This window comes from Orycteropus afer, unplaced genomic scaffold (genome assembly GCF_000298275.1).
Source record: "Orycteropus afer afer isolate SDZICR_OR568_19922 unplaced genomic scaffold, OryAfe1.0 scaffold00085, whole genome shotgun sequence".
Lineage (NCBI taxonomy): Eukaryota > Metazoa > Chordata > Mammalia > Tubulidentata > Orycteropodidae > Orycteropus > Orycteropus afer.
In genome coordinates, this window is record NW_006921672.1 from 2,743,856 (window position 1) to 2,753,243 (window position 9,388).

Here is a 9,388-nt window from a genome sequence, read left to right on the forward strand (position 1 = left end):
TCCTCCACAGAAGTCAGTGATATTCTACACCAAGGGCCAGAAAACTTTGCTGTAAAAGGCCAGAGAGTAAATATTTTAGGGTTTTCAGGCCATACAGTTTCTCTCACACTACAAATAGTTCCTGGCTTAGGACATGTTCAAGTTATAACAAACCACACTTACAACTGTCCTTTTTATTTTGTTATGTATATATATGTATTAAAATATAAGTTTACATGCAAGATTTCCAACTCTCACAGACAAATAAAGATTGGATTTGTAAAGATACTGATGATAAAAGACAATAATAATGAAAACTGAAAAAAAAAATTGAGATATCCAACATATGTGAGATCCTACTAAAGACAGAGTCATCAGTGGAAGCACCAAAACAACTGTAGACGATACGTAAATGAATGACATGGCAGTATTCTAATAAAACTTTACTTATACCAATAGGCTGTGGGCCAGATTGGGCTCAAAGGCCACAGTTTGCTGACCTCTGCTTCAGACAGACCTGAGGTCATGTTGGAGTGGAAGCCACACCAGACAAGGAGAAGGCTTGAGCTTTGGTCTAGTTTTATTGTGAACAAAGCATGTAATCTCTCTGGATCCAATTTCAGAAGTAACAGGGCTAACAGTTCCTGGCCTTCTTGATATTGCAGATAAACAAGGACATAGGAACTAACAGCTGTTAAGTGCCAACCATGCATCAAGAGTTTTATACTCCATATTTCATTTAATCCTCAGAGGAACCCTGTGATGTGTTATTGTGCCTACATTTCACATGAGATAGCCAAGACTCAGTGAGGTTAACTAAGTGACCCAAGGTCACATTACTAGGAAAGGAAAGTGCGAGGATTTGAGTTTGGATCAAACTCAGTTCCATATGCCAGCATGTCATACTCTCTTCCAAGGACAGCTATTGCTGGATTGTCCCTGCCCAGAGAGGCCCATCAGCCTTACCACCACATCCCTGGGTTTGGTCCTCAGCTTGCAGGCCCAAGAGCTGATTGACCAATCACTTTTGGAGAGATTCCCATTAGTCAAGCTCATAAAGCACTAGTTGTAAATCAGAATGTCAAAGCCCCTTTCTCACAAGGGACACAGTTCTTCTAAATGTTTTAGTCCCTAACCCAGCACACTTTGTTGTTGTTATGTGCTGTCGAGTTGGCCCAAACTGATAGAGACCTCTCCTTGGGTTGCTGAGGCAGTATCACTGTGGAAGTAGATTGCCCAACCTTCCTTCCGGGAGTGGCTGGTGGGTTTGAACCACCAGCCTTCTGGTTGGCAGTCAAGTGCCTTAGGCACTATGCTACCAGAGCTCCTACCCAGCACATACCCCTTCCCAATATCAAGGCACAGAAAGCTCAACTTTAAAATCCCATCAAGTGTAAAATCAGAGCCAGGAGAGGTAGGAAGCCAAGGTGAAGTCCAGCCCATGAACCATCTCTGGACACAATAGAGCATGGAATTCTCAATTATCAGGACATTGCTGAACACTGTACTTTTTGTTCTCTCTCTGGCTCCTCATTTTCCTAGGGAGACACTAAATATTTCCCTTTTACTACTTTATATTCACTAAACTGAAATAATAATGACACCTGGTCTTCAATCGTTCTCTCATCCATTATAAGACGTTTTAATGACTTATTCTTTCTTTCTTTAATACATTTTTATATTATTCTAAATATAGTTTTATTGTAGAAAACTTTAAAAATATAAATAAGGAAAAAAGTCCAAATTATTCATAATCCCATCACCTTGAGATAAGTAGTCAATATTTTGGATTATAAGCTTGCAACCCTTTTTCTATACATGGTAATACATATACAAACATGTATGTAGCTCTGATGGTGCAGTGCCTAAGGCCTTTGACTGCTAACCAGAAGTTTGGCGGTTTAAACCCACCAGCCACTCTGTGGAAGGAGATTTGCTTGTGTAAAGATATACCATCTTGAAAACCCCCTGGTAGCCACTATGAGTTAGAATCAACACAATGGCAGTGTGTTTGGTTTTGGTTTATACATATTGTGATAGTTAATATTGTGTGTCAACTTGCCTGGGCCCTGATTCTAAGTGGTTTAGTAGTTATGATGTAGCCATTCCCCATGATGAGATCTGATATAATGTAATCACTTCCATGATGAGATCTGCTAGGAGCAGTTAATCAGTTGAAAGGGAGTTTCCTTTGGTGTGTGGCCTGCTTCCAATATATATGGAAAAGCTCTGACAAAATTCTCTTTTTGCTCAAGATCCTGCATGTGCCTCATCATTGTCTGGATTGAACCGGTGGCCTGCTGCATTGCCTACCAGTCTCGGGATTCTTGCCTTCACAGCCTGTGAACCAAAAGCTTCCCATTTTACCTGCCGATCTTGGATTCACCACTCTCTGAAGCTAGCAGCCTGCTGTGTTGCCTGCCAATACCGGGTTTGTCTGTCTGTGCAGCTGCATGAGTCAGGAGAAGCTTCCAGCCTGACATCTGACCCACAGACTTGGGACTTGCCAGCCTCTACAGCTGCATTAGACATTTCCTTGAGATAAATTTCTCTCTCTATATATATATATCCATATATATATGTCTTACTGGTTTTGTTTCTCTAGAGAATCCAGCCTAAGACACATGGATACATACACTTATATACATATGTTTTTGTAAAAATGGGATAATGGGATCATGTTGTACATACTTTCTGATTACCTTTTTTTTTCACTAAGTAACAAACAGTAACCAACTTTTCAAGTTACCAAATATTCTTCTCAATCATTAATTTAATGGTTGCCTTATAAGTATATGCTATAATCCAGTTACCGTGTTCTCCTACTGTTTGACTTGTTCTTTCTGTAGCTGCATTAATATCCACCAATTTAAACTATTACTTGGCCTGAGAGTCTCTGGGCCTCTTAATCCCTTGGCTTATTTTTATTAGTCATGCTCCCTGCCTCTGCTATCTGAGCCCACTCCTCCCTCAGTGCACTCTCTGAGGTCTAAATGAGGTGTGTGCATTAAAGCTCTCTGTGTCCTGTATAGCACAGTCCCCAAGGAAGGGCTGATTATGCCTGCATATAAGGAACCTGACAGGTGCCTGGGGTTAGCATCTGGGATGAAGATGCCAGATAGTGGGTATGGAATGACCTTGAATCTGCTGTCCCTGGCTTTCCCCTCCAACTGAGCTCCAGAAATAACACAGTAGACAACAAAGAAGTGGCATTCGACAGACCACAGCCAAGATGCCTTGGTACCCAGCTCTCTCAACTGGACTGGTCCAGGACTCTCCCTTAATGACCTCGGCTGCCCTTGCACACACACATGCCTGTGCACACATACTCATGTGTGTGCACACATCAGAGATTGCCAAGAATAAGGAGCCCCTCAATGGTCAATGTCAAAGTGAGAATGTCTTCTTCCTGTGACTGCTAGAAGAGCAGTATGAATTCAGGCTTTGGATACAGACTGGTTGAGTTTGAATTCCAAGCTCAGATCCTTGCAAAGTGGGGACACACTGTTTAACTTCCCCATGCCTCAGTTTCCTCATCTGTAAATAAATGATAAGTGTCCACCTTCAAAACTGAGGAGCATGAAATAATGCATGTAAAATGTTAACACAGTGTTGAGCATTCAGTAGAGGTTTAACAGGCATGAGCTATTATTATTATTATCATTATCATCATCATATCATTATATTACTGTTGTTGTTGTTGCTAACAGAAGTTAAGCAATATCTCAGAGCCAGCTACACAGGGAAGAACCTGGGCCTTGATAAATTCTAGCTCACCAGGGCTGTAACAACTCCATTATCACAGCCATAAACCACTGGGGGCACCTTCAGGAGGCTGGCTGATATAATGCTGTGTCTGGGTGACAGAGGCCAGCCCATAAATAACTCAGGCCAGGCTTCAAAGTCAGGGTACTCAGACTCTGAAAATTTAGTTGTGTGCTTCTCATCACAGCTTATTGCATTTTCCCATCAGCAGGGTCATAGGGCCCAGGTAGCCATACCTCATTGGGCTCATTAAGGGAGGAGGGAAGGATTATGGTAGAAGACATGGTGATGAAGTTGTCTGGGGATGGACAGACAAGAAAACCACCACCACAGCCTTCAAAATGTTCATATGTGCTTCTGTTCATCTGCACGGTGATGTGAACAAATAGAAACAGGCCTGGGGCGCAGCCTAAGAGATGCAAGGTAGACGTTGGACATAACTTTCTGCCTAGAAAGACAATTAAAACAATAGACTGAGGGATCAAGTTAGTATAGCATGTCTTTCCCTAGGGTATCATTAAAAAGAAAAACAAATCTATTCTCACTTGTTCAGACCAGCCATCCCCAGGCTAAGGGCAGAAGAGTTTGATGAAACAGAGAAGGAAGGCAGTGAACGAAATGTCAGGTGTGCAACCTGTACCTGTTGGTCACATTCTCACATGACTGAGAGATCAATTGTATAACAAGTTTATATGCTCTAAAGTCAATCATGACATTAATTCAAAATGAGATTTATTTCCTCGCTTAAGCTTAAAGTTCCATATTGACAAATGTCTGCTACTTGGTGCCTTTATTTTATTTTAAGAGCTTGTTTTACATTCAATGTAACGCATACATTTAGTTTCATTCCCCATTCGCCATGTCCAACCCTAACCCAGTCTCCTCCCCACTTGGTGTCCTTTTTGTAAACGAATGCCTCTTTCCATCAGGTTCTGCATGGTGATGAGAGCAGATGGTTGTTAGTAGCAGAGTCAGGATCTGGCTGCATGGTTTGAAATTAAACTCCAGGGTGCAGCTTGTTTCCAAGCAAGTCACTCGCACTGGGCTGTGGATGCCAGCCCACCACCACCCTATTCCCAGGAGCAGCTGCTTTTCCTGTGCTCTGTGAGGTGGGAAGGGGTTTCCACCCCTGCTTGCCTTTCTCTTCATCCCACACCCACCCTTGCCTGAGCAGTCTCTTTGACAAAACAGAGAAAAGGATACTTTGTTAGGAGTTTGGACTTCCAGCCTTCAGAACTATGAGAAAATAAATTCCCATTCTTTAAAGCCACCCACTTGTGTTATCTTTAGTTATGCCTCTGGTGTAAACAGTAGACCAATTAGGTAAGCATTAGGAAGTAAGATCCTGGTAGGGCCCCACCTATCCACCCACTGCTCCTACACATGACCTTTTACCCATCTCTGGTCCTTTCACTATATGGAATAGAAGGAACCCATCAATTAATCAATAAATATTAATTGTGAGCCTCCCATGAGCTAGCCACTGTCTTTGGTACCAGAGACATATGGCAACAAATAAGATAGAGTCTTGTCCTTAAGATGCTTGTTAAGATGCTTGCACTCTAATGGACTCAGAGGAATAAATTAAGAAAAGGAGTGAGGATGAATACACCCAAAAGGATGCTTTGGAAATAAAAGCCCAAATACAATCTGGGAATAAAGCAATGTTTTTACATCCCTTCTGTGCCCATCTGCAGGGAATGTCAGTGTAAAGTAAATGAATTTGATCATTTTAAGGTACTTTCTTTCATGTTGTACAGTAAGTCTTTTAAAGTTTAGGCTGAGTACAATAAATTGTTCCAATAAACCCATCATAATCAGCAATTTGTATCAACATTCATGAGTTTCATATTTTTAAGTGATAATATTTGAATGCACTTTGTATAGTGTCTTCCCTAAATGATATCTAAAGTTCATGATAATTTTCAACGACAGGATTTGTGTGTGTGTGTCTGTGTGTGTAGGTCATTCTTTTATTATATGTTCAATAAGCAATTATTAAGCACCTGCTCTGGCCATGCAATGGCAAGAAGACAAAGGCTTTGCCTGCCCTCTACAGTATATGGAGATACAGTTAAGCAGCCAACAACTATAATATAGTGTGAAACAAGGCACTGCACATGGTGAGTACGCAGTACTAAAGAGGACCTAGATTTGAGGGGTAAGGGAGGCAGCATGAAGAAAGTGACATCAGGGCTGAGGCCTGCAGGACACTTAGGAGCAGGCAATGAGGTACCTACACAAAAATTATCCTCACTTCTGGAAAAAATGAAAACTTCATTTTCTGGCCTTTTCATGAAAATATCATTGAAAGTGAAGAATGAAGCCCCTGTTAACCCCAATTCTGAAGCCAAAGCAAAGGCTTAATGGTCAAGAACACTGTGCCTCCAAGAGCAGATCTCAAATCTTCTGGAGAGTGTTGTTCAAAGAAACAAGCTTGACCACTATGCCAACATCCAGTTCTCCCTGACCACTGAGTTGGCCACAAAGAAAATCGAATGCAACAATACATCTGAAACTGAGTAAAGTCAAAACTCTTTCCCCCACCCTGGTTAAAACAGTTAACTAGAACAGATAGGACCCTGAATGAGAATAGATAAGTAAATTAATTACCCTCAACTATTTCCCCACCCTAGACCCCAGTTGGAGATAGATGAGTAAACACATAAGACCCTGGTTAGAGACAGATGAGTAAATGCAATAAGCTCAGTTCCTTAAGAACTGAATGGGAAAAAAACATTCTTTCCTGCGATTTCCTTAGGCACAGGTAATAAACGCATTAATGTGTCTTAGAAAACAACTTGAAAATTAATTCTGTCCCACAGACATTCACAGTGAGACAGAGAGGAACAAAGTTACTAGGAACTAACACTCACCCCTCTGCCTAAGCCCTGATCAGCTGATGACAGGAAGTCAGTATGACTCATCCGGTAAGCAAGCGCACTGGATCAAAACGCTAGTGTCCCTTTAAACCAAGGTGAAGGAAACTTCAGTCAGTCGTCAACCATCTTATGCCCAAATTCCTGAAATTTTTATGTATAACCCTCTCTTCTGAAACCTACAAAACTGTAATTCAACAGAGTTTTGGGGATTCAGATCTGGGTATAGATACCCCTGCCTCCTTGCATTGCTGCTTTGCAATAAATAATTTTCTCTTCTCTTAATCACTCGGTGTGTAAACTATTTTGGCCTGACTGTGCACCAGGCAGGGACCTGCGTTTGGTCCCATTTCACATCTATGTTCATTGTGGTTGTCAAGGCCAAGCACTCGATCAAACAGGCTATGAAGAAGCTCTATAACGATGACATGGCTAGGGTCAATGCTCGGTACAAGCCTGATGGAGAGAAAGTGGCATATGTTTGACTATGATGCTTTAGAAGTTGCCAGCAAAACTGGGATCATCTAAACTAAGTCCAGCTGACTAATTTCCAACTATAGATTTTTTTCACACACACACAAAGGAAACTCCAGAATCAGAGAAAAACCTAGGTTTGCATCCTAGCTTACTAGTTGGGTGTTGTTGGGCAAATCACTTCACATATCTGAGCCTCTGCTTTCAGATTCATGAGAGAAGCCTAGCAACATTTACTTTGCCAGCTCAGTTTTAAGGATGACTTGAAAATTCCCTAGCACAGTGCCTGGTGAACACTATGTGCTTAGTAAGTGGGAACCACTGTTTTTACTTTAGTAGGCAGCCAATAAGCATTCATTCCTTTCAACTGAGCAGGAGTAACCCTGAGCTGAGAGGAAGGAGGCAGACAGGGAAGGACAAAGTAAAAACACTGCCATATTTCCTCATTAAAACCTGACTTCTCTTTGGAAACAGGAAGATTTTTTCCCTCCCTTTCCTCCCATACATGGTGATTAACTAACCTACACCAACGTGGAAGAAATGCCACTTTCCTCTCCAATAAATAATAACGTGAAATTTTTCTACATGCTCGGGGCCACCCCAAGTCTCATCTTTGTAAGCCAGCAGGAAACCTTTCCCGAGTACTAAAAGTGACTGTAATTGAATCGTTTGGCATGAAATTGGGGAACGCACCATAATAAATCAGACCCATTCCAGCCTCCTGAAAATGGTGGGTACCTAAAGAGACCCAGATGCCAGATCTAGCTGGAAGGGCCCAGCCACAGGGCCCACAAAAAGACACCTGTATTTTTACACAGAAGGCACCAAAAATATACTTGCTGGCATTGTTGAAAGGAGGGATGTCGAAAGGTCACCCTATCTACCTTCTGGCCCCAGACAGCCCTGCATCAACCCATCAGACACAGATTAAGCCTTTGATGTGCTCAAAGATGTGCTCAGAAAAGAAGATTCCTCAGGCAGAAAAATTAAATAGTGGGAACAACAGGGCTTTAAGTCTGACAGGCTTGGGACCAGTCCCCTGCCCCTGCGCCCCTCAGAGCCGGGGGGGGTGGTCTGACTGTGCGACCTCGGCGCCGGACCCCTCCAAGCTCGTGTTCCACCAAGTGCTGGGACGCCATCAGTTGTGTCAGTTGTCAGAGTTGAATGGGCGGTTGGTAGCTGCCGCCAAGGACCAGCCAGCTGCAGAAGATGGTGGGTGTTTATGGGCCGCAGGCTCTGTTGTCGCCGCCACTGGAGGAGGAGGAGGCGTTGCCGGTTTACTGAGTTTAACCAGGAAGGCAAGCCAGTTTTAATCTACATTTTAGAAGAAAATTGATATTCCTCTCACATTGGTTGACGTAACTTTACCAGAGCATGAGATATAAATTCATAGGATTCAGAAAAATCATCATGAAGTTATATGTGTTTCTGGTCAATACTGGAACTACTATAACATTTGACACTGAACTTACAGTTCAAACTGTGGCAGACCTTAAGCATGCTATTCAGAGTAAATACAAGATTGCTATTCAGCACCAGCTGCCGGTGGTCAATGGAGGGCAATGCATGGCTGCAGATCGAAGAGTGTACCTATAGCACTGGGATGGACACAAACCCAATTTTTCTTTTAAATAAATGATCTTATGTGATCGTCTACCAGCTACTCCTAAAACTACCTTTTCAACAGAAAATGACATGGAAATAGAAGTTGAAGAGTCTCTTATGATGCCTGCCGTTTTTCACACTGTAGCTTCAAGGACACAACTTGCAGTGGAGATGTATGATGTTGGGAAGAAACTTTGCTCTTTTTGTGAAAGTCTGGTTCATGATGAACATCTTCAACACCAAGGCTGGGCTGCTATCATGGCCAATTTGGAGGACTGTTCAAATTTGTACCAAACGCTCCTTTTCAAGTTTGAAAGTATTTATTCAAATTACCTGCAGTCCATAGAAGACATCAGGATAATAACAATTATCAGGTAGGCTTAGCAGAGTAAAAACTTTAATGACAATTAAGAAAGATCAGTGTATTTCAGAGTTAATTAGTAGACATGAAGAGGAATCAAATATGCTTAAATCTGAGCTAAACCAAGTAACATCTTTGCATCATCAAGCATTTGAAATAGAAAAAAACTCTGAAAGATCAAATAGTTGAACTTCAGAGTAAACTGGAATCAGAATTGAGTACTCTTAAAAAACAAAAAGATGAACAATGATCCAACAAGAAGAAAAATATGAAGCTATTATCCATAAACTTGAGAAAGACAAAGAAAAATTGGTCATGATCCAGG

The 9,388-nt window shown here is 41.8% G+C and overlaps 1 pseudogene; it reads left to right on the forward strand.

Annotated features, from left to right (window-relative positions):
• Positions 1 to 8,649: 8,649 nt before the first annotated feature.
• LOC103197874 overlaps positions 8,650 to 9,388 on the forward strand; it is a 1,801-nt pseudogene continuing 1,062 nt past the window's right edge.